Source organism: Triturus cristatus, chromosome 6 (assembly GCF_964204655.1).
Source record: "Triturus cristatus chromosome 6, aTriCri1.1, whole genome shotgun sequence".
Classification (NCBI taxonomy): Eukaryota; Metazoa; Chordata; class Amphibia; order Caudata; family Salamandridae; genus Triturus; species Triturus cristatus.
Genome location: NC_140589.1, coordinates 380,634,942 through 380,660,643, shown reverse-complemented (window position 1 = coordinate 380,660,643; position 25,702 = coordinate 380,634,942).

Sequence of the window (25,702 nt, the reverse complement as noted above, 5' to 3'; positions counted from 1 at the left end):
TTCCCCACAGGCTTGAGCCTGGCTGAACAGCTCAATGTACAATTAGGCTGAGGATGATTCATATGGTAATCTGCATCTGTTTTCCTTGTTTTAGCTTGTAGATTACAGATTGATTTTTTTAATCCTGTTTTTATGGTCATTTTTGTATTTTTTTCAGAATGCGGTGGTGAAGACAATATGAATCTTTTGTAGGACAAAGATGCTGGTTATTCTACAACCATTCCTATGTGTTAATCTAGTGCAGTGAGTACTGATATGTCATTTTTGCAAGATGGTGTGTACTCGTTGCATACATTGCATAGACTAGTGGGATTCATATTTGAGTGTATTAGACATGTACTGTGGTACTGATCAACCAGTTGAGGCTAATAAACTTATTGAGATAGGCTCTGTGTCACTGATTACCCAGTTGAGGATATTGTACTTCATTTTATACATTGCTGAGCAGGATGGAATGTTTGATTTCACTAGCGCGTAACTAGTACTTATTTAAGATGAACCTGGGAGTATTACATTTGTCACAACACATAAATAGCCAAATGGGGGTTTGGATTATGCAAAACGAATCATTGTAGAAGTTATTCTTTGTACTACTATTCCAGTGCTCTCCATTTATGGATTTGTATTACTTCTTTACCAGCCTGATGAAAGATGTTCTATGCCCACTGGGATGGAACATTTGAATACAGATAAAATAATCAGAGAAACTATATTTTGCCATTATTTTGTTGATTTGACACACTGTAATATGGATTTGTCCAGTAATCAGAAATTTGTACTATTAGGTATTGAGGTTGAAATTTGTTTTAAGTACGCACAGAGCTACATTATGAATAGATTGGCTTACCGAATCGAAAAATTGATGTGTTTGGTGTATCACATATGTATTGTTAATCAAATTTATTGATGGTAGTCAAATGCTTTGTGAATGTGTTTGAATTGTTTTGAATTAAGTTATCTATGCCGCGTAGTCTGGGACCATTACAGTATAGCTCTCAAAATAGAAACAAGGTTTACCATTCTATCGCATATTGTTCGTTTTCTATGTAGTATGTGTTTACTAGTGATGATGCGTTTTAGGTAGCAATTAATTCACTATGGTTGACACCCTTCTGGCTGAAACACATTCAATCAATCAATCAGGGGTTTATATAGCGCACTACTCACCCTTGAGGAACTCAAGGCGCTGAGGGGAGGGGGGCAGCTCCGGATCAGTCAAAGAACCAGGTCTTGAGGTCCTTCCTGAAAGCGTGCAGGGTTGGGGAGCGTCGGATGTTCACGGGGAGCTCGTTCCAGGTCTTGGCTGCGATGTAGGAGAAGGCTCACCCGCCTGTTCTGTTTCTGCAGATGCAGGGGACCTCTGCCAGGGCGAGGTCGGCGGAGCAGAGGTTCCTCTTGGGTACGTAGAACGATACTCTCTCGTTAAGATATTTGGGTCTGATGTTGTTGATGGATTTGTAGGCATGGGTGAGGAGTTTGAAGGTGACCTTCTTCTCGATAGGGAGCCAGTGGAGGTCTCATAGGTGTTGGATCATGTGTTTGTGACGTGGAGTCCCGCGGATGAGTCTAGCAGCGGCGTTCTGGATGGTCTGGAGTCTGTGTAGTAGAGTTCTGTTGATACCGGCGTATAGGGTATTGCCGTAGTCCAGTCTGCTCGTTGACAGTATTTCTGCAGTCGGGGGGGGGATCCATTTGAAGGTCTTGCGGAGGACGGGCAGGCAGCTGAAGCTGGTGGAGGTGACGGTATTGACCTGGTGGTTCATGGAGAGGGAGGAGTTGAGGATGATGCTGAGGTTTCGTGCATAATCAGTAGGGGTGGGAGTGTTCACGAGGGCGGAGGGCCACCAGGTGTTGTCCCAGGCGGAGTTGCAGGGTCCGAGGATGAGGACCTCGGTCTTCTCTGAGTTGAGCTTCAAAAGCTCTCTTTCATCCAGGCTGCCACGTTCTTCATTCCTTCCTGGAAGCAGAGTCTGGTGTCTTCGGGATTCTTTGTGAGTGAGAGGATGAGCTGGGTGTCGTCGGCGTAGGATACAATGCTGAGCCCATGCTGTCTGACGATGGCAGCCAGGGGGGCCATGTAGATGTTGAAGAGCGTGGGGCTGATCGATGAGCCTTGGGGGACTCCGCAGTTTATATCGGTGGGTTCCGAGAGGAAGGGGGAGGCTGATCCTCCTGGGTTCTGCCGGAGAGAAAGGATCGGATCCAATCAAGGGCGGCTCCTTGTATCCCTGTGTCGTGAAGTCTGGCTGCCAGAGTGCGATGAGAGACGGTGTCGAAGGCAGCGGAGAGCTATAGAAGTATGAGAATTGGGTGTAAATTGTCCCTGCTTTCTATCAAATCTCTGCGCCAGTAACATCGTGAGTGTGCTGCATTATTTTCAACAGCTGGGAAGCAAGTACCTTATATGGAGCACCCTACAACACCACTGACACTCTGAATCTGCTCACCTTAAATGTCAGTTTTTCTGATTTTTTATGCATAAGATTAGCACAGTGCCTTCCACACCGAGATAGAAAGTAATGAATCCTTTTGCCATTTTTAGAGCAAAGTCTTTAAGCATAGGATTAGCTAGTCACATCTAGATAGATAGATAGATAGATAGATAGATAGATAGATAGATAGATAGATAGATAGATAGATAGATAGATAGATAGATAGATAGATAGATAGATAGATAGATAGATAGATAGATAGATAGATAGATGGATAGATGGATAGATGGATAGATGGATGGATGGATGGATGGATGGATGGATGGATGGATGGATGGATGGATGGATGGATGGATGGATGGATGGATGGATGGATGGATGGATGGATAGATAGATAGATAGATAGATAGATAGATAGATAGATAGATAGATAGATAGATAGATAGATAGATAGATAGATAGATAGATAGATAGATAGATAGATAGATAGATAGATAGATAGATAGATAGATAGATAGATAGATAGATAGATAGATAGATAGATAAAAAAACTAAAACGTTCACTAAAAAGACGAAAGTTAAAGTAACGTCATAGTTAGGTGAGAATTTCAGTGACAATGTTAATGTTTTAAACTTAAAAAAACCACTGAAACCAGTTAGTTAGTTAGTTATCTCAAGTAACTATAAACCGTGCCCTAAGGTAACTATTACTTATGTCTGCACCAAGCACAGTTTTCTCATCAATAATTTAAAATGGTTCAGTGATATCAATGATGTCACTGAAGATATCATGCCTGATGTAATATGTGTGGTAATTAGCAGTGCATGGCGAGGGCACGAGTTATGGTTAACTTAGGGCATGAGTAACAGTTACTTGTAATAACGATAGCTGATTAATTTCACAGATATTTTGAGTTTAAATTAAAGGTGAAACTTTCCCCCAAAAAATGTTATCCACCTCAGCTCCTTTCTGGAAAATGTCAAGGTGATCTGTTACGTGTGTGTGGACAGCATCATAATGTTGGACACATAAAATAAAAACAGTCCTTAAACAACTCATGCATTGAAATTGAAGGGCTGCAAAATAAATACCACACTCACGATCCAATCTCTGCATGAGATTTAGGCCATCAATTTCCCACAAGCAGCTTAACGACCGAGGTTGCCTCCTTTCAGAGCCTCCTCAACAGTCATGAGTTAGCCTCTGTGCCATCTCTAAAAGAATCACACGATCTGCATTGAGACATTTTTCCCACATTCAAGAATATATAGACCATCGATTTACTTTTCATCATCGAACCCTTGACATCCAAACTCAGCACTATTGAAATGGATGACCGGACAGAAAGTGACCACAGACCCTTAAGAGTGACCCTGCAACTCGCCTCTGTGGAATCGCCTCAGTTACTCCTCCTGGGCAAACGAACTAGGAAAGAACATCATAGAATTAAATGGAAAGATAACCTTGGTGAAAAGTTTATTAATTGGCCTGCATTACAACAGGCTATCCTAAGCATCACCCTACTGGAAAACTGGAACAAATTCCTGGCAGATCTTCGCACAACCCTGGGCGGACAGCCATGTCAGCTCCCATAAAAAGTCACACCACTCATTTTATTGCCCATCAAACAACTTCCAAGGAACTGTCCACAAGCAAGCACATTCTTCGAAGAGCCCTAGTGGCCAACAAATGAGAAGAGAAAAACTCCCTGGCTCAAGCTGTCAGTGCACAAAGAGCAGCTCACTGGTGGACTGCCCGGCAACAGAAAAACAAGAAAGTAGAGGACGAATGCCTCAAGATATTCAGCATTCTCCAAGAGAGAAACTACTCCCTCTTTTGGAAGCACATAAACAGCCTCAGTAACTTTTCCCAGACCAGGGAAAATAGTGTGGGAGAAAGAGAATAGATAATTTATGTTAAGAAATCATATTCGGACGACCTTGGGAATGAAACAAATACCAACCAGGCCGACTCAATATTAGACTGCCCGGCACAGTCATCCTTTCCCCTCACAGCCGTTATAACTGTAATAAGGAAAATGAGGAGAGATGGAGGTCCCAGGCTCAACGGCCTTCCAGCAGCAGTATTTAAATCAGCACAAGATTCCTGGGCCAGGATATTGACTCCGCTTGTTAACCTTACTTTCACCACCGCCATGATTCTAGATTCATGGAGGGGATCTAACCTCTCTCGTATTTACAAAAAGGGAGCTCACTCAAACCCTATCCACTACAGGATTATTGGCCTATTGGATCTGGAAGTAAAGGCATATGCGCAAAGCCTGGTAGAGAACCTGGAGGCCTGGGTTAAAGAAAACAGCATCCTCATATTTTCAATCAGGATTCAGGAGAGCAGGCTCAACTATCGATAACATCACAGCACTAGCCTATCTGTTGAACTAAGCAACATGGAGGAAACAGCCACTGTTATTTTGCCGCTTTATTGATTACAGAGCTGCCTTTGACAGGGATGCCAGAGGAACATTGTGAAAGAAACTAACAGCATGGAGGGTCGCCCCTTCTCTCCTACAAGCAATAACATCTTTAAACCAGGGGACCTGGGTTCGGTTAAAAACAAGTCTTTCCACAGTGACTGCCGAAGTTCCAATCAACAGTGGCCTTAAACAGGACTGTGTCCTGGCCCTCTTTTTTCAACCTTTACACTGCAAAGCATTAGAAGGTGCCATCCTAGTCACTCGCAGGCAAGGATCATCAGGACTTTCAATTCTGCAGTATGTAGATGACAATGTGATCATGGACAACAATATAGAGAGCTCTCAACGCACTTTACAGGGCTAACAAACATCACCTCAATCAGGGCAAGACAAATAATTTCCTCTTTGGAGAGTACCCACACAAAAAAACGCTCATTGGCGGCTCGGTGAGGTATAAATAACAATTCCAAACTACAACTACCTAGGTGTTTGATTCACAGAAGGGGTCAAACCAATGGCACACTTGAAGCACTTCAAAACAAAGGGTGCTAGAGTCATCCATAGCATAAATCACCTTAACAGCCATCTGCTAAGTCCAACTGCTGAACCTATGCTGAATGTTTTGAAAGCAAAATTGATTCCAGCCCTAAACTATGGCCATCAAGACTTTCACGGCACACTAGTACCACAACTGAACATCCAAACCTCACGTGTTTTCTTTATCCAAAATAGAAATCCCAATTTGTATTTTGTTGTGTCTTTTAATTGTTCTCTCATCTCGCTTTCTCATGTATACTGATACACTTATAGGAATGTATTTTTTCCTTTGAAGGACCTGTGTTGTTGTCTTCTCCACCACCTGCTACAAAATTGACTACTGCCCATAACACAGCTTTAACACCAATACTAACACCACACAGCAGATAGTACACACTAGTAAGTTGTATCTCCTCTCATATTCCTAAGCAACTAATCTTTAATAATTCCTGACAATAGATTACTGACTCTTGACCCCGGGGGTAAGCTTGTGGGCTAGTACGGTCCAACACCTTCCTCGTACACTCTCCCACCGTTCTCCGATCCTGCTGCAGTTTCAGATCCCTAAGGCTGGGGGAGTGGAAAGGCAATGGATATTCCCTGACATGGCACTGCGCGATGCACTGTTTGAGTCTGAGTTGCGGTATTCAATCATAGAGTATTTTGCGCTTAACAATGGCACTGTGGCCACCAAGGCTACGCTATGGGAGGCTTGAAAGCCCTACGCCGGGGGGTATGTATCTCAAAAAGCGCTGGGTTGTTGAGGGATCTGCGGCGCAAATTGGCACAGTTGGAAATACAGCTAGCAGAGATTGATAGCGGTGATGCGAACTTGCATCATCCATCTAACCTATAACGGCACGCCGCCGCTATTGGCAGAATTTCATGAGGGTGGCAGAGCGAGAAGCACATTATCTGGGAAAGTGTGCGGTAGCCAACCCATATGGGGAGGGTGAGAGGCCGGGCAGAACTCTTGGCAGATTACTGCAACAAACTCATAAGCAGACTTATATCGCCGAGTTACCGGGGCAGGATGGATCAAGCAAAACCGGCAATGTAGGCATACTAGAGGAGGTCCTTACTTACTATACAGATTTATATACAGCCAGACTCAAATTTGACATGACGGCCCACAGGGAATATCTGGATGAGATTGTATTGGTCTGGCTCGACAGGGCACATTGTGACTTTTTGGCAGAACCCTTTACGGAAGACAAAGTCACAGAGGCCATCAATGCACTGGACGGTTCCAAGGCTCCGGGGCTCGATGGATTCACTGGCAGTTTTTATAAAAGGTATAAGTCAATCCTGACCCCACACCTCATAGACTTATATCAGGAAGCGGCAGAATCGGGAGAGCTTTCCCCTACGCTACATAAGGCAGTTATAATACTTCTTCCCAAGCCTGGAAAAGACCCATTAAAATGTGACTCCTATAGACCACTCTCCCTATTGAATTTCGATAACAAGATTCTGACCAAGATACTGGCCACTCGGCGTGCACTAATTATTGATCAAATGATCTCTCCCGCACAGTCTGGGTTTATCCCACACAAGTCAATGGCCTTAAATCTCTGTACCCTATTTGCCAGTCTGCACACAACGGCCCCCTCACTGCCCGCAGAGGCAGTGCTGCTTGATGCGGAGAAGGCCTTTGAGTCCCTCGAATGGCCTTTCTTGTACGCCACACAGGGTCGACTTGGGGTACTGGAACGGTTCCTGGCAGTCATCAAGCTGTTATATACGCAGCCTACAGAGCAAAACTGTCTGTACGGCACGTTAACTCCTTCATTCCTGCTTACGAGAGGGACGCATCAGGGCTGCCCGCTCTCGCTTCTACTGTTTGTAATGGCAATTGGACCCTCTGGTACGGCACCTACAGTGGAAATATCTACACCGGGGTTTACAGTTTAAAACGGGCCCCATGCTCCTCACACTGTATGCCGATGATATCATACTGTATGTGCGGCACCCCAATGACAATCTTATGCTGATTCTTCTTGAAATCACTAAGTATGGTGCGCTCTTGGCCCTCCATATCAACTGGGGTAAGTCGGAGGTTTTCTCGCTTACTAACATGCCATGTCACAGATCTGCGGAATATCCACTGGCATGGTGCAAAGTCTCCATTAAATATCTCGGTATCCATATTCATCGAGATACTAATCGTATCCTGCAGCTCAACTACGGTCTCATGGTTGAGAAACTGAGGTGTAACATGGAGCGCTGGCTAAAGTTACCCTTGACGAGGGCGGGGGTATCGCCATTATTAGGATGGTCGTCCTCCTGCAATTCTATATTTATTCCAAAACATTCCCATTCCATCATATAATAGTTTCTTCTCTAATGTGCAATCGCACCTGATTCGGCTGGTATGGGGAGGCAGACGGCCAAGGATTTGCTGGGATACCCTGACGTTGCCGTATGAGCGGGGAGGGTTCGGGGTCCGAGACCTTAGCCTATATTACCTGGTTGCTCAGGCCAGCTTTGCGCGGCATTGGTACCATGCTGATGCAAGGATCCCCTATCTCAGGCCAGAAGCGGACCTGGTATATCCGACACCCTTGAATACACTCCTACCCAAGGGCATGCCACGTGACCCGTAAGACATTCAGACGCTGTCCACAATGAGCTGGGCCTGGGGTCGTATGCTTAGAGTGACTGGGGCACATCTCCTCTACTCCCCCACATTGTCCCTGGCGGGAAATAGCTGGGTCCCTATCCTGCAGGAGACACTGGTAAAGCACATCTTGGAAAACTTCCATTTGGCAACATTCGGGGACTTGTTTCCCAACGGTAACATATTCTCACGCACGGAGGATGCTCGTTTGGAGATGCCACAGTCATGGACCATTTTATATTGCAACGTTTGCAGGGGGAAGAGAGGGACAGAATTCCTAGCTACCCGCTCGATCCCCCTGAGTTTCCCCTGCTGGCGGGAGTCATCAAGGATACAAGTGGACTTCATCTCATGTACAAACTGTATAAAGCCGCCATCTACCTGCTCCCGAACCGGGATGCTGGGGTGCATGCCGCATGGGAGCGGGATTTGGGCCATCCCATCTCTGACTCACAGCAGTGTCATTGCTGTGTACAAATACAGCGAGTATCCCCTAATCATAGGCACAAGTTGCTGCACTTCAAGTTTCTATGGTGGGCATATATGACACCTAGTAGGATATATCGTATGGACCCTTCTCGTCCACACGCATGTCCTAGATATCACTCCCCAGTGGCGGACTTTGCACACTTGGCATGAACGTGTGACAAGATCACTAGATACTGGAGGGTGGTCTTTACCGAGCTTTCCCGTATGGTTGACATGGAGCTCATACCTTCCCTGCTACTGACCCTTATGGGGCACACAATCGACCTCCCTAAATCTAAGAGACGTTTTGTCGCAATTGCACTCCTAATTGCCAAAAGGTAGGTGGCCATTACCTGGGGTAGCAAATTCTTGCCCACAACAAAAACATGGGTACACAGCATGATATACTGCAACATTTTTAAATATTGCCGTGTTTTGTCTAAATTGTTTTTAAAATCACTCTTTGCACTCCTACCTGGGCACTTTGAGCGGCACTCGGCACGGGAAGCGGACCCTAGCGCTGCCACGCTGCCTTGATCCTCTCCCACGCCCCCAACCAACTCGGCACCACGAGGACGGTGGCCACGCCCCCTTTAGGCCACGCCCCCTTCCAGCGACCAGCTTAAAACGCTGAATGCTAGCGTCTGGCGCGCAGAAGCTTGTTAGTCCTGAGGCGGAAGCCGGGACTGTTGTACTATTTTTAAATATTGCCGTGTTTTGTCTAAATTGTTTTTAAAATCACTCTTTGCACTCCTACCTGGGCACTTTGAGCGGCACTCGGCACGGGAAGCGGACCCTAGCGCTGCCACGCTGCCTTGATCCTCTCCCACGCCCCCAACCAACTCGGCACCGCGAGGACGGTGGCCACGCCCCCTTTAGGCCACGCCCCCTTCCAGCGACCAGCTTAAAACGCTGAATGCTAGCGTCTGGCGCGCAGAAGCTTGTTAGTCCTGAGGCGGAAGCCGGGACTGTTGTACTATTTTTAAATATTGCCGTGTTTTGTCTAAATTGTTTTTAAAATCACTCTTTGCACTCCTACCTGGGCACTTTGAGCGGCACTCGGCACGGGAAGCGGACCCTAGCGCTGCCACGCTGCCTTGATCCTCTCCCACGCCCCCAACCAACTCGGCACCGCGAGGACGGTGGCCACGCCCCCTTTAGGCCACGCCCCCTTCCAGCGACCAGCTTAAAACGCTGAATGCTAGCGTCTGGCGCGCAGAAGCTTGTTAGTCCTGAGGCGGAAGCCGGGACTGTTGTACTATTTTTAAATATTGCCGTGTTTTGTCTAAATTGTTTTTAAAATCACTCTTTGCACTCCTACCTGGGCACTTTGAGCGGCACTCGGCACGGGAAGCGGACCCTAGCGCTGCCACGCTGCCTTGATCCTCTCCCACGCCCCCAACCAACTCGGCGCCGCGAGGACGGTGGCCACGCCCCCTTTAGGCCACGCCCCCTTCCAGCGACCAGCTTAAAACGCTGAATGCTAGCGTCTGGCGCGCAGAAGCTTGTTAGTCCTGAGGCGGAAGCCGGGACTGTTGTACTATTTTTAAATATTGCCGTGTTTTGTCTAAATTGTTTTTAAAATCACTCTTTGCACTCCTACCTGGGCACTTTGAGCGGCACTCGGCATGGGAAGCGGACCCTAGCGCTGCCACGCTGCCTTGATCCTCTCCCACGCCCCCAACCAACTCGGCACCGCGAGGACGGTGGCCACGCCCCCTTTAGGCCACGCCCCCTTCCAGCGACAAGCTTAAAACGCTGAATGCTAGCGTCTGGCGTGCAGAAGCTTGTTAGTCCTGAGGCGGAAGCCGGGACTGTTGTACTATTTTTAAACATTGCCGTGTTTTGTCTAAATTGTTTTTAAAATCACTCTTTGCACTCCTACCTGGGCACTTTGAGCGGCACTCGGCACGGGAAGCAGACCCTAGCGCTGCCACGCTGCCTTGATCCTCTCCCACGCCCCCAACCAACTCGGTGCCGCGAGGACGGTGGCCACGCCCCCTTTAGGCCACGCCCCCTTCCAGCGACCAGCTTAAAACGCTGAATGCTAGCGTCTGGCGCGCAGAAGCTTGTTAGTCCTGAGGCGGAAGCCGGGACTGTTGTACTATTTTTAAATATTGCCGTGTTTTGTCTAAATTGTTTTTAAAATCACTCTTTGCACTCCTACCTGGGCACTTTGAGCGGCACTCGGCACGGGAAGCGGACCCTAGCGCTGCCACGCTGCCTTGATCCTCTCCCACGCCCCCAACCAACTCGGTGCCGTGAGGACGGTGGCCACGCCCCTTTTAGGCCACGCCCCCTTCCAGCGACCAGCTTAAAACGCTGAATGCTAGCGTCTGACGCGCAGAAGCTTGTTAGTCCTGAGGCGGAAGCCGGGACTGTTGTACTATTTTTAAACATTGCCGTGTTTTGTCTAAATTGTTTTTAAAATCACTCTTTGCACTCCTACCTGGGCACTTTGAGCGGCACTCGGCACGGGAAGCGGACCCTAGCGCTGCCACGCTGCCTTGATCCTCTCCCACGCCCCCAACCAACTCGGCACCGCAAGGACGGTGGCCACGCCCCCTTTAGGCCACGCCCCCTTCCAGCGACCAGCTTAAACCGCTGAATGCTAGCGTCTGGCACGCAGAAGCTTGTTAGTCCTGAGGCGGAAGCCGGGACTGTTGTACTATTTTTAAATATTGCCGTGTTTTGTCTAAATTGTTTTTAAAATCACTCTTTGCACTCCTACCTGGGCACTTTGAGCGGCACTCGGCACGGGAAGCGGACCCTAGCGCTGCCACGCTGCCTTGATCCTCTCCCACGCCCCCAACCAACTCGGTGCCGCGAGGACGGTGGCCACGCCCCCTTTAGGCCACGCCCCCTTCCAGCGACCAGCTTAAAACGCTGAATGCTAGCGTCTGGCGCGCAGAAGCTTGTTAGTCCTGAGGCGGAAGCCGGGACTGTTGTACTATTTTTAAATATTGCCGTGTTTTGTCTAAATTGTTTTTAAAATCACTCTATGCACTCCTACCTGGGCACTTTGAGCGGCACTCGGCACGGGAAGCGGACCCTAGCGCTGCCACGCTGCCTTGATCCTCTCCCACGCCCCCAACAAAATCGGCACCGCGAGGCCGGTGGCCACGCCCCCTTTAGGCCACGCCCCCTTCCAGCGACCAGCTTAAAACGCTGAATGCTAGCGTCTGGCGCGCAGAAGCTTGTTAGTCCTGAGGCGGAAGCCGGGACTGTTGTACTATTTTTAAATATTGCCGTGTTTTGTCTAAATTGTTTTTAAAATCACTCTATGCACTCCTACCTGGGCACTTTGAGCGGCACTCGGCACGGGAAGCGGACCCTAGCGCTGCCGCGCTGCCTTGATCCTCTCCCACGCCCCCAACCAACTCGGCACCGCGAGGACGGTGGCCACGCCCCCTTTAGGCCACGCCCCCTTCCAGCGACCAGCTTAAAACGCTGAATGCTAGCATCTGGCGCGCAGAAGCTTGTTAGTCCTGAGGCAGAAGCCGGGACTGTTGTACTATTTTTAAATATTGCCGTGTTTTGTCTAAATTGTTTTTAAAATCACTCTTTGCACTCCTACCTGGGCACTTTGAGCGGCACTCAGCACGGGAAGCGGACCCTAGCGCTGCCACGCTGCCTTGATCCTCTCCCACACCCCCAACCAACTCGGCACCGCGAGGACGGTGGCCACGCCCCCTTTAGGCCACGCCCCCTTCCAGCGACCAGCTTAAAACGCTGAATGCTAGCGTCTGGCGCGCAGAAGCTTGTTAGTCCTGAGGCAGAAGCCGGGACTGTTGTACTATTTTTAAATATTGCCGTGTTTTGTCTAAATTGTTTTTAAAATCACTCTTTGCACTCCTACCTGGGCACTTTGAGCGGCACTCGGCACGGGAAGCGGACCCTAGCGCTGCCACGCTGCCTTGATCCTCTCCCACACCCCCAACCAACTCGGCACCGCGAGGACGGTGGCCACGCCCCCTTTAGGCCACGCCCCCTTCCAGCGACCAGCTTAAAACGCTGAATGCTAGCGTCTGGCGCGCAGAAGCTTGTTAGTCCTGAGGCAGAAGCCGGGACTGTTGTACTATTTTTAAATATTGCCGTGTTTTGTCTAAATTGTTTTTAAAATCACTCTTTGCACTCCTACCTGGGCATTTTGAGCGGCACTCGGCACGGGAAGCGGACCCTAGCGCTGCCACGCTGCCTTGATCCTCTCCCACGCCCCCAACCAACTCGGCACCGCGAGGACGGTGGCCACGCCCCCTTTAGGCCACGCCCCCTTCCAGCGACCAGCTTAAAACGCTGAATGCTAGCGTCTGGCGCGCAGAAGCTTGTTAGTCCTGAGGCGGAAGCCGGGACTGTTGTACTATTTTTAAATATTGCCGTGTTTTGTCTAAATTGTTTTTAAAATCACTCTTTGCACTCCTACCTGGGCACTTTGAGCGGCACTCGGCACGGGAAGCGGACCCTAGCGCTGCCACGCTGCCTTGATCCTCTCCCACGCCCCCAACCAACTCGGCACCGCGAGGACGGTGGCCACGCCCCCTTTAGGCCACGCCCCCTGGACGTTCCCACCAACAACCAACTATAAAATGTGCCTGGCCAGGAAGCGCAGCGGACGAGCGCAGCGGGAGCGCCGTTTGCGCGCCGAAGGCGCGCCTAAGGCAAGCCCGTCTGCGCCCGTCCGCGCTCGAACGAGCTCAGGGCCAGACCCCATGCCGGGCTCAGACACCAAGAGGGTGAGCTACTCGCGTCGCGCCCTACTTAGTCTCAGACCCACTAAGAACATACACTGTAATTACGTTCACGACTCACATGGACTTTTTGCAAATTGCGTACTCTGCCACCCAGTCCACTTACTTCCCACCCAGCACCTATTCCACACTCTGGCCTGAAATTAGCTGTACTAAACTGTAGGTCGCTCCCCATGCACGCCCTGCTCATCAATCACCTGCTCGTTGACCATGAGTTAGACATCCTGTTCCTCACGGAGACTTGGCTTACAACACACTCGGACTCGGATGTGGTTTTAGCCCTGGCCCCGGGCTTTCTCATCCAGTCCCAATTACGTCCCTCCGGTAGAGGCGGCGGTCTGGCCATTCTGCATAGAGATCATTTCTCATGCAGAATCAGCGATGCTCATATCATAGATTCAGAGAGCTGCCACTTTACCATCCAGCTGACCCCGACTAGATCACTGGTAGGCCTCCTGGTGTATCGTCCCCCTGGACATTCTAGTCCCTTTACTAGCGCCCTGCTAGAAGCCATATCAGCATTGGCCCATTCTACACCTAACTTCACTGTGCTAAGGGACCTCAATATTCATCTTGATGATCCCCTTGACACATGGGCTGCTGACCTGATTCTAGACCTGGCTGTCTACGGTCTCCAACTGGTTAATACTGGAGCCACCCACATTAAGGGCCATCTGTTAGACCCAGTTTTCACAAATGTCCACACCCTCCAGGCCAAACCTTCCTGCCCCCTTCCATGGACAGACCACTTCTTAGTTCCTCTCTTCTTGCCAGGAGAATTTAAGAAGCCCCATAAGCCTGTCACGTATACCCGGGACAGGGCATGGTCCAGACTCTCAACAGAGGACTGGGCCAGAGCCCTGGAATCAACGACCCCCGCTCCCTCGGGGGATCCCGTCGTAGCGGATAGCAATTTTAGGAAGTGGATCTCCAATTCACTCGACTTGATCCTTCCGATAAAAACCCGCGAAGATAAAAGCGGAAAGATAGGCTCAGCCCCATGGTTCAGCCTGGAACTCAGAACCCTCCGCAAGGAATGTAAAAAAGCGGAGCGACTGTGGAGGAAGGACTGGCTCCACTCTAGTAAGGATTCCTACCGGAGGACGGTGAGAGCATATAAATCTGCTCTGAAACTTACTAAAGCCTCTTATTATGATGATAGGATAAAAAATGCCACTAACTCTGCAAGAGAATCCTATCTCATTGCCAAAGAACTCATGAAAATACCACAACCCCCTTCACCTACCAGGACCTTACCGGACAGGAGCAATGAACTTGCTAAGTACTTCGAGTCTAAAGTCTCCCACATCCTAGCCTCACTTCCGCAGCCTAGCCAGCTACCTTACTGGGACAGCGCTGCGCCTGACACTTGCACAGGAGGTGCCCATCGCCCACTGCTGACCACCTTTAGGGCGGTCTCAACGGACGAGGTCGGAAAGACTTTGGCCATGATGAAAAGCGGCTCTCCCCGTGACCCTGCTCCCATGAGGTTTCTGAAAGCTGTCGCCCCTGCGATTGTGCCCACAATCCTGGAGTTGATCAGTGCCTCGCTGTCCCAAGGCTCCGTCCCCCCTAGTTGGAAAGGGGCGGTAGTTAAAGCCCTTCTCAAAAAACCCCAACTGGACCCCACTGATTTGGCCAACTACAGACCGATCTCGCTTCTCCCGGGCATCAGCAAAATTGCCGAGAAACTGGTTAACGTCCAGCTGTCCCAGTTCCTGGAATCTAATAACCTGTTGCGCCGGTCCCAAACTGGGTTTCGTCCTGGCCAAGGCACGGACACTGCCCTCCTCGCCGTCATCGAGGAGGCAAGGCGCATTTTAGATTCAGGGGGGTCAGTGGCAGTGATCCTCCTGGACCTTAGTGCAGCCTTTGACACGGTGAATCACCGTGTCTTGCTCCACCGGCTGGCCAGGGCGGGACTTGGGGGCACAGCGCTGGCCTGGATTGAGTCATTTCTGTCGGGCCGCTCGTTCCAGGTCTGGGATGGCATTTCCCGTTCTGATTCACTGCCTTTGACTAGTGGGGTGCCACAGGGCTCCTCACTTAGTCCCACTCTTTTTAACGCCTATATGGCTCCTTTAGAGGACGTAGTTGCCCCCTTCGGCATCAAAATTGTGAGTTACGCGGACGACACGCAATTAGTCGTCTCGCTCTCACATCTTGACCAATGCCCAGACAATCTCCTGCACTGCCTCCAGGAAATCCATCTCTGGATGTGCGAGTCCTCACTCAAGCTTAACGGGTCCAAAACTGAAGTTATGCTGATGGGCAAGAAATGGTCAGCAATTCCATCTTCAGTTTGGCCTGATGCTATGGGTGAGGTGCCCGCCCCTAAGAGGGAAATTAAGAGCCTGGGGGTCTGGCTCGAACCAGACTTGTCCATGAAAACCCAGGCAACTTAAACAGCGGGAACTTGCTTCGGACTTATGCGCTCAGTCCGTAAGATCCTTCCACTGCTCCCTCCCCAATCAAGGAAACTCCTGGTTCAAGGACTGATCGTTACGCAATTGGACTACAGCAATGCTGTTTACTTGGGAGTCTCCGAAACTACCCTGGGCAAGCTACAACGAGCCCAAAATGCGGCTGCCCGGATGCTAATGAATCTTCCCTCCAGAGTCTCTGCCAGACCAGCGCTTAAGGCTCTCCACTGGTTGCCAGTGCGAGAGAGGATCGAGTTTAAGGCAATGTGCATTGCTCACAAACTCCTCAATGGACAAGGCCCTTCCATTCTGGGAGATATGGTGACTCCGTACAAAGCCTCGAGATCCCTGCGCTCGGACAATGAGCGACTAGCCAATGTCCCTAAGTTCAGGAGAGTACGCACTGGTGGCCGTCACTTTTCAGTAAAAGCATCCACACGCTGGAATTCGCTCCCTCGCTGTCTGCGGTTAGAACCTGTCTACCTACGCTTCCGCAAACAGCTTAAAACTTTGCTGTTTCCCAAATAAGTTCTCCCCCCCCTCCCTCCTCGGCCTATTCAAGTTCTTACAGCGCGGGGTTTGCCTCCGGGTCACCAGGCGCTTTACATATCGTTAAATAAATAAATAAATAAACATGAATAGCGATACTTATGCACTGATGCAACCGCCTGCTTCCAGGACGCTTGACATATGGCAGCCACTTCACGCATATCTGTTAGCCACACAGCATTTAGGGGTCACACAGCCCCAGCAGCAGCATTCTCCTCTCAGTTCTGGGGCAAGCGGGGGAATACAACCATCGCTGGGTGGACAGTGATGCGATAGCGCTTTGTGTTGCACCTCTACTCTACCCTGACATCCATGATTCTCTTCCTCAATGATTGTGTTTCTTTTGTTGCCATTCTTTCTTTTTGACAAATGTATGTATGTACATGGATCTAAAATGATTACCAATCACAATCAATACACAACTTTACCATTATTGTCTTTCTGTCTGTATTGTTTATTTGAAAACCAATAAATAAAAGTAAAAAAAAATACATATTCCTGACAGGATAGCTACACCTCTGTTCACATACATCCCTGATTGGCACGATGTTCAATATGTCAGCATATTCTTTTACATATTTTTAATGACATTCAAATTGATACTAACATTTTAATCGTTTTTCACAAATCCTATTTAATAGTGAAATCCAATGCTGAGTAACCATGTTGGAAAGTAACTATTTGAAAAGTTATCTTTCTCGTCCAAAACTATGGAGGCATTTCTGTTGGAATTTAACTGACACCTGACTGCTTTTAGCTCAGCTGTGGTGTGATATGAATTGATTCTAGATGGAGAACAAGGGGCTTGAGTGAGAAGAGGTGTTGGCTTTCTCTTGATGGGATGGCCTGGGGGTTATGCCCATGACACCAAGCCTGCCCCCTGCCTTTCATTTAGTCAGCTTGGCTCCCAACCCAGTGGGAGGAGAAGCCACCCCAAAACTGATTTGGAGTGACCACAAAGGAGGGTTTGCCCCTTATCAAAGCCATACCTTAGTGACTGCTCAGGGAGCTCTGACGAAGGTTAGAAAGGTCCGGCCATCTTGAATTTAGGAAGAGAGGGGCACTCTTGGATAGTTTACTGTAAAACACACAAGACGTGCTGTAAAAGTACATAATGTCACCTCTGAGAACTCTTTGCTCTTTGGCTAGGGTGTGGCCAGTGGACAGGTTGGCACTGGGCATAAATATTGCATCCTCATTACCCTCCTCAGAACACTCCTGGACCTCAGAAGAAACAGAAAAAGGACTGTCCTGCTGTCTGAAGAACCTGAAGGAAGACTGTACCTGCTTGCCAGGAAACCAGGACCCCAGAAGTGACACTAAGGGCCCGATTCTGATGTCGTTCAGAAGGCCTGTGTCTTGGATTTGGCTTTCCCAGATCCAATTCGTAGCCCCTGTTTATGACCGAATGGTACACAGGTCCGAACAACCAAGTATGATGCAAAAATCTCATACGATCCGACCGAATCGTTTCCGGGACCCGAAACTGTTCGTACGACTGGTTCATAGCTGAATCGTGCCGCGCAATGGAGCCTTATTCTGCCCGAGCAAGTACGATGCACGATTCGGACAGCCACCTCGCCTCGGTCTCAGCAAGACAAAATGACTGTCAGAAGCATACTTCGGGGGGCCATAGAAGGTCCCCCTTCACCCGGGGCAATCCAAATCTGTCACGGGGTGTGCCCATGGGTCCCCCCTATCCAGTTATGCACAGTGTGGCGGGCACCATGGGGTGCCCACCACAGGGTGTACATGTTTCCCCACCCATCCCTTTCCTGCTATGGGAGCCTGTGTAAGCGTCTGTACACAGGCTCCCAAAGAGTTCAATGGGAGTCCAAGTGAACCGAGTTTGTAAGCATACGGCAGCATCATACTCGCTCATGCGGAATCATGGAGCACGTCTCGCTTGGAAAGACCTCCGGATCTGAGTCGTACGGAGGGCTTACCTAGCGGGATCTGAATCGGGCCCTAAGTGTCAGTTCGCTGACTAGTTTGAGCTACAGGCCTACAACAAGCTTTCAGATCCTCCCCTCTTCTGGCCTCTGTTGGAGTGAGTCCAGATCCTCAACAGCTGTCTCCAAAGTCCTAGGTTGTTGGTTATGGTCAGAGTGTATTCATCCCTGCCTAACTGAAAGTTTCACCACATTAGATGCTGAGCATCAATGCTGACAATCTTCGTCAATATCTTCACCAGATTTGACACAGAGCAGCATCAGATTGACAGCTTCCCCAGACTAGATGCTGAGTAGCACCTTATAGATGGATTCAGCGGACTCAACACCGAGCAGCCTCTGATCAACTCCAAGACCTCTTGCAGCTCCCCATTGTTTTAAAGCCTTTCCTTTTTTGGATGTGGGAGCTTTATAAAGCACACAATCGACCCGAAGTGATGACGTATTAGAGTGCTTTACATGAGCACCAGTTACATTACAGAGGGACACATTCATTTTGCTAGGCACAAGGATATTAAATGATTTGCCCAGATTGAAAGGATGTTGAGCTCCCTTGCTGAGACTCAAACCCAGTTCCCCAGCTGCGAGGTTGACGACTCTAGTCTGAAACCGGGTCCTACTGAAGACTTTCTATCACCATAAAGGTTTCTAAGTGGAAAGGTAGCTTTAAAACTGGGAGAAACCGCCGGTTCGTGGTAACCAACCCAAGCTCCATCATGGTCTATCTTTTTTCCAGACTATGCGACCAATTGCCCGTGGTAGGCACTTAGTGCTTTTTAGTGTTATTTTTTTCTAAATTGGGTTGGGATTTTTCTTGTGTTGTGTTTTCACTTTATTACTGTTTGGTACTGCATAAATACTTTATTCATTGGCTCTAAGTTAAGCCTGCCAGTTGTGTGCCATAGCTACCAGGGAGCTGAGCACAGGTTTATTTAGTGACATTTGTGATTCACCCTGACAAGGAATGTGATTATTATTTTGATTATTACAATTGCATATATAGATTGACAATATCAAGTTTACCTACATCTTATTTCTATAGCTGCTGGGTCTGGACATACTGTAGAAATACCATCTACAAGGACCCAGGTTCAGCAGTTGACCTTACAATGTTCTCCAAAACTGTCATCTATGTGGCTAGAAATGGTGAGTTTATATTGTTGATATATATTAAGATCATCTATGGATCAACCCATAATAGCATTCGCAGGCTGAGATACAGAGGGTATTATTTTTAATTTTTTTTTGCCGAACTATATTTATTAAAGTACTGTGCTTATAATTGTACACAAAACTGGGTGTGATGTACTTCATCTGTTGAAATCTTCTTCTTCCAGGTACTGGTAAACCTGTTGCCCATGTGAGGTAACCATGCAAGCGGGTGGAGGGGGGTGTCTGCATAGACTGTCAATCACTGGGAGGATCTGTTTTTATCAGAAACAAAGTGATGTGTGGCAGGATTTTACTCTATGGAGGCTGCTTTGCATGAGATTGCAGACTCCTTCCAAGGACTTCCTCAGATGATTGACAGATAGGCCCATACATTAGATAATGTTGTGAAATTTTACCAAAGACATTGCAAAGATGAACTAAGCCCAACTAAGAACATTTAAGAAAGACAGTGAAAGACACCACGCCTTGGCCATGAAGATGATAGAGGCAACACATGCAAAAGATTATACATAGGCACTTGCACCACTTCCAGCACCTGCACAACCCTAACCACGGGCACAGACTTACAGATAGATTTTCCCCACCAGCATTGCATAAACAGTGTAGTAGGAGAAACCCACATGATAAATGTGTTGACTCATTTACTGTCAACATTTTAACTTAATAAAAATGTGTGCACTTGTTATAGCACAACTTTGTGTCAACATTTTATCTGTGTTAAATATTTTCTGTTGCATTTACCAAAGAGGATAGTGGTATGTATGTTATTTTCTTTGTACATTTTCAAAGTGTATGGCATTTAAATATTGCATTGTGCCATACAAACCGCAATCTAAAATACTAAATAATTTTCTTTGCCTTACACACATTGCATCTTACAGTCTGACTTGTAAATGCTAATCAAAACAACCAGTATGTAATGGGGTCTAAGGTAAAAAGTTTAATGACCTGCCACAGTTCTATTCCCCTACTCCTACAATATCAAAAACGAATGGAACTGGGGGTCTTGCAATAAACAGATGTATATAACAATATGTATATCTGCATATGTCAAAAATGGACAAAAACAGGAGTGCAAAAGAGGAGTATCATGAGGAGAAAACAGACAAACAAGAGAAAGGACCCTAGAGCAGAGCTTGGATACCCATCAATTGTCTAAGTGATCAATCCTATCATCTGGTCATCCAATCCAATGAAAGATGTATCTCTTGATCATAGAGATTATCTTATAAGGAGTGAGCTCACTCAATCGGGTCAATAAAGGACCTTTTCATACAGCAGTTATTTGTTGAACACTGCTTGTTGCACTGTTGTTTTTATTTAGAGTATGAGGTTTTTTCTTTACATTAAACTAGTATCTTTTCCTCATAACTCTATTTTAATACACCACATGACTCTTTTCTAAGCACTGCACAAATCTCTCAATTGATCTATAAGACATATATGATCTCCTTTCTCCGATCCATTGATGTTCCTTTATTGAAATCGCTGTCTATCTTCAGTCTCTGTTTGACAAGGATGTAGAGATCTTCCTTCAACAAGAATGTAAAACTTCTGCTTGTAGAACGTCTACTTCTACCCTTCTGCATTCTCTTCATGGGCTGACAATTCATAAAAGAATCACTTTTAAAATGTTCTGTCTGACACATAAATTATTAAATGGCAAAGGCCCAAGTTACCTGTCTGACAAGCTTTACCCCTATCGGCCAGACAGATCTTTGAGATACAGTGATAAAGCCCTGCTCATGGTTCCTCGAATAAGAAAGCCTAGACATGTCTTTTTCCTATGTGGCCCCTCTGTACTGGAATAGGCTTCCGCTCTACCTACGTCATTGCATGGATCATTCCCAATTCTTAAAGCAGAACTGTTTGCAGCCTGGTTAGCTGAGACTCTGTATGGGATGCTGGGCAGCGCCAACATACCCCTCCCAGGGTGATTTGTGCATGTTATAAATTAAAATTACATAATATAACATAACACTGGCCTTGGCAGGACCAGACACCACATAAAAACAAAGTAACTGAGGGGGTGGCAGTAAAAACAGTGAGCAAATATGAACTGGGGAAAGGGGCTACAGGAAGTGGGGTGTGGGGATTCACCTGAGACATAATAGCTGCAGTCAAGGAGTTTATGGAACCACCTACATTTTTCAGATGGATGCCCCAAAACTATCTTTCAGGGCATCCATCCCTCCCTGATTATGTCCTGAGAGAGTGTTCCCAGAGCCTCTACAATTGGCATCATGGTCTCCTTGAAACCAGCCACTGAACAGAGATTGGTGCAGGGTCTCCAAGTCTTCAGTACACTTCTGGACCTGAGGAGGCTGCCAGGAAGAAGGACGGATATGCTGCTGAAAGAACTGTCACTCTGCTGGACTGCTGCTCTGAATGACTGCTGCTTGCTGTGCTGACCTTCTGCCTACTGTCCTCTTGCCTGGCTGAGAAGGACTGAACCTGCAACCTGAATGCAGTACCACCAGAATTACTCCAAGGTCAAGTCTTTTGCAACCAGCTACTGTGAGTTCTGCCCTGCCAAGTAGTGCCACCTGATGCAGCGCGGCTTTACCAAAACCTTTATAATTGACACCAACCCAGATACCCTTTACACCACTTGTTCATCGGTGGGGCCCATAACACCGAAAAACAACACACATTCACTCAGTTTTCTGGATCAGTGATAAGTAGACGAGCTGAAAGACATACGGAGTACCTAGTTAATATTTTTTTTACCTAGCTAATAACTATATACATTATATACATTTAATTTTGGAATTGTCGGTTCTAAACATCAGGATACTCCGCTATTTTGGTCGATGGACCAACTAGTAGTAATCAGTTGATGGCGATTAATTCCAGCTCAATCACAATTAAAACCTTTAACTTTTATAGATCATAAAACTTTAATTTTAATAACCACAGACTCAGTTTGAATTAGTATGAAATGTTATCTAGATTCATTGAATAAATTTAATAAGTAAAGTTTTATTAGACAAATTCTAGACATAAATTTCATAAGCATTATTGTAAAGATTTAAATAGAAACGGAAAATACTCATTACCCTTGGCCTTAGGGCGATGACGAGAATAGTTTTCCAGAACATGAACCGCAGATCACAGGATAGGTTCCCAAACTGACTGACTCTCTAACCTCCTCGGACGTATTCCCTCCCAGGATAGAATCCCGCGACGGTCTCGTTCCTTTTCCCCATCAAAGTTCGAAGTTCAAATTTGCCAAAGTCTTTTCAGCATCAGGAAAAATCGTCTCAACAGACAGCGTGTCGTGTTGAATAGAAAAATAAGCAAGTGCCCGCATGTCATCATAAGCATCACTTTTTATACCCTTTCTCTAACTTGCTATCCTCAAAATTGAAACTTTGTAGGGGTTATATCCATTCTCATTCGTCTAATGGAGGGGTGGTGATGGTCACCTCATTGTCCTCCTTGACAAACAGGTTCTGTAAACTACACATTCATGCACATCCTCGTGACTTGTCAAGTCCCAATATTTGTAACAATTGCTATTATTAATGAATAGGATCATCTTCTGCAGTTCGAGTCTCTCATCCATTCCTGGGCTTTTGTACGGAAAGTTTTGGCATTTACTCTTGTCCCAGGTCAGTACGGCCTTGACATCTCTCATTCCAGGCATAGGCCACACACTTGTGACTGTAACTTCAATTCTGCTCATGCACAGGGGCCATCTTTGTTACACGTAATCGCATCTCTCGGCATCGGTCATTTTCTCAGCGAGGCCTAGCAGGCCCAAACGGAACTAATATGAAAACAACATAACAGAAATTAGACATAGAAAATAAGCCCTTCTGTTTACCACCCGCCATTCTAATGACCCGTGTTAGGTGTTACCTAGCATAAGCGACATTTAAAGCCATTTTACTTACCATCTGCATTCTTTGCCACAATATGTTTTACTACAAACGAAATACATGCAATTTACTTCTATTTTCTACACGAATCACAAACCTATGTTAATTTAATTTCACAGTTGTAAATAAATTAGATTTTTTGCATATGCCAGTTAGTTTTCCCACGTGTAGTGTCTAATTAAAGGTGCATTTGTTGGTTAATACATACATTCAAACAGTTAGTATTTTTAAGGTTATGAGGTCATTAACTTTGAAGGGGTACAAACATTTTGTAGTTTCCCCTGCTCCATCACGCCCCAGTCCTGGACCCTTGGAATTGGGCCTGAAGGTGCTCTGCCAGCGCGTCTGTGGCTCCAGCAGAACCAATGTATTTCCTCTGCTGCATGGTGCAATCCCGAGGAGAATTGACGCATCAGGATTCCCGCATCGACCTCACAGCCCGCATAAGAACTGCTGCTGTGCGAATCTTCACCGATGCAGGCCCTCACATTACAAATCTATAGTTGACCACAGCCTCAACGGCGACGCAAGTTCTCTCATCCCAGCCTCACAGATCTTTGGAACTGGTGTATCGCCTCAATTGCATGACACATTCCTCAATGCCAGACCTCGCAACAAACCGCAACCAGGATTTATGGCACTCTGTTCAGCTGGTCTAACTGGGTCCCTATAGCCAGCCCACGCTCCATCATGGTCGGCCTAAACTTGTGACTTTATCCATGTCTGGTGAGACTAGATATTCGCAGTAGCACTTTGATTTTGTTTGGCGCTAGTTTTACTGAAATTTTAAACCTGATTTTCTCAGGTTCTACTGATTGGATTTTTGTCTTTTTCGTCTTGATGTATTTATTGAAATCTGCTCTATTCTTCTAAATTGTGAGAATGTTTTCGTGGTGTATCTTCATTTTATTACTGTTTGAAGTGCAGCTCACATACTTTACACACTGCCTCTAAGTTAAGTCTGACTGCTCTGTGCCAATATACCAAAGGGATGAGCACAGTTTCGTTTGGGGTTTGCTTGTGACTTCACCTTGGCAAGGATTGTAGTGGCTGGTTGAGGATAGTTTTAGCACCCTCAACCAGTAACCCAATTTCTTGCACTAAAACGCAACAAACATTTGGTGCTTAGGAGGTACCTATATGTAAAATACTAATATACTTTCCCTTACCATTTCTCTGTTGCTCAAACTTTTTCAGCTGAGCATGAAGGCTCGGTCATGCAGCTCACAGGACTCTCTGGTTTGGTGGTGTAATGCGTGGGTTCAATATATGTGGATATGAAGAGAGGCTCATAATGCTCTGGACCCACAATACACAATTGGGTGGTGAGGGAGATCTCAGCATATAAAAACAAAAGAAAAGGCCCAGGCAGAAACTCTCCACATAGGTTTGCGGAAAGCATTTTGCATACATTTTACAAAATGCACAACCAGGTGCTGTTTGTGAATAGGTCCCTGCCACTTGACAAAGTTATGATTGTGGAACTATTTTGCCCCGAAACAAGGTTTCACTTTGGATTTCAGCATAAGGAGGGCTGGCACTAGGGTTGATTGCAGTATCTATGAGGGTGCATGACTGATCACCATGGCCCATACATGCAGCCTTGATTGTCCCTACCCAGAACTCCGCCAGACTGCCAAACCCTTCTCTCTCAGGATAATCAGAATGTCCTCTCAACCACAGAGGGACTATGACATCATCTGCGGCGTCCCCCAGTGCTCATCCCTCAGCCCGACGCTGTTCAACATCTACATGGCCCCCCTCGCACAAGTGGCCCGCCACCACAACCTCAACATCATCTCCTACGCCGACGACACCCAGCTCATCCTCTCCCTCACCAAGGACCCCCACACCGCCAAAACCAACATTCACGAGGGCATGAAGGCCATCGCCGACTGGATGAGGAGCAGCCATCTGAAACTGAACTCGGACAAGACGGAGGTCCTCATCCTCGGACCCACCCCCTCAGCCTGGGATGACTCCTGGTGGCCGACCGCTCTAGGGACAGCACCGACACCAACCGACCACGCACGCAACCTAGGATTCATCCTCGACTTCTCCCTCTCCATGTCCAAGCAAGTCAACGCCGTCTCCTCCTCCTGCTTCAACACCCTACGCTTGCTCCGCCGCATCTACAAATGGATCCCGACCGAAACAAGAAGAACAGTGACACAGGCCCTCGTCAGCAGCAGACTGGACTACGGCAACGCACTCTATGCAGGAATCCCAGCCAAACACCAACGGCGGCTACAACGCATCCAAAACGCCTCCGCCCGACTGATCGTCAACGCCCCCCGCCGCAGCCACATCACCCCCCTCCTGAGAGACCTGCACTGGCTCCCCATCAACAAGAGGATCACCTTCAAGCTCCTCACTCACGCACACAAAGCACTCTACAACGCCGGACCGGCCTACCTGAACAGCAGACTCAGCTTCTACACCCCCACCCGCCAGCTCCGCTCTGCCAGCCTCGCCCTCGCA